This window comes from Periplaneta americana, chromosome 5 (assembly GCF_040183065.1).
Source record: "Periplaneta americana isolate PAMFEO1 chromosome 5, P.americana_PAMFEO1_priV1, whole genome shotgun sequence".
Classification (NCBI taxonomy): Eukaryota; Metazoa; Arthropoda; class Insecta; order Blattodea; family Blattidae; genus Periplaneta; species Periplaneta americana.
Window position 1 is genome coordinate 154621974 of NC_091121.1, and position 754 is coordinate 154622727.

The window sequence follows — 754 nt, forward strand, 5'->3', positions numbered from 1 at the left end:
AATGATCACAGCGCCTTTTTATGGCCTGCCCATAGTGACGCTACGGTGACTTTTGAAGTCCGCGTGATCGCCTCTACTCGGCTTGGCGTCCCCACGCTATAACCAGTGCAATGACCTGATTCTGGACTTTGAAAGATAACCCCTTAGTCATTAATCCCAGTACATATATGACTCAATTAGTAATTATCGGTCAGGTCTGCACGAGTTATGAGGATGGAATACGTTTTAGACTTACAATGTTATTCTTAACATTAATTACAATTATACCAATTATAATCATACCAATCACTAGAGGAGGGGGATTCGATCCGGTGCAGTGGACTGAACTTCGGCGTAGCTCAATGGTTAGAGCGTTTGGTACGTAGAACCAAGGGCCCGGGTTCGATCCCCGGCGCCGGAGCGAATTTTTCTCCTCTAATACCAATATAGTAAGTTAGTGTTACTTGCAGATGGTTTCCATTATTTTTAGTTTCATTACCGATTATCGAAATTAAACTAAATTCTGTTCAGACATGACTATATTGTAACCTTAGTGAGACAGCAGAGAATGTTGAAGATATTTGATTTACAAAAATACAAAGGTTGTACATTTTCCTGTTTCATTACGATGAGATTATTACTCTTCTTGACGTTATTATGAACTTTAGCACGGTCGAAATGATTATAACTTTTTATTTACTAATTTTTAGAGAAATTGAATACTATTGTGAACTCGAGCTGGGCAGAAGAAGAAGAACAGGTTAGGTTTTATTCA

General features: G+C 38.7%; 1 non-coding gene across 1 annotated transcript; it reads left to right on the forward strand.

Annotated features, from left to right (window-relative positions):
* The first annotated feature begins 327 nt into the window (after nucleotides 1-327).
* TRNAT-CGU (transfer RNA threonine (anticodon CGU)) lies at nucleotides 328-400 on the forward strand. Its single transcript has one exon. It is a non-coding gene; the product is annotated as a tRNA-Thr (tRNA).
* The last annotated feature ends 354 nt before the right edge of the window (nucleotides 401-754 follow it).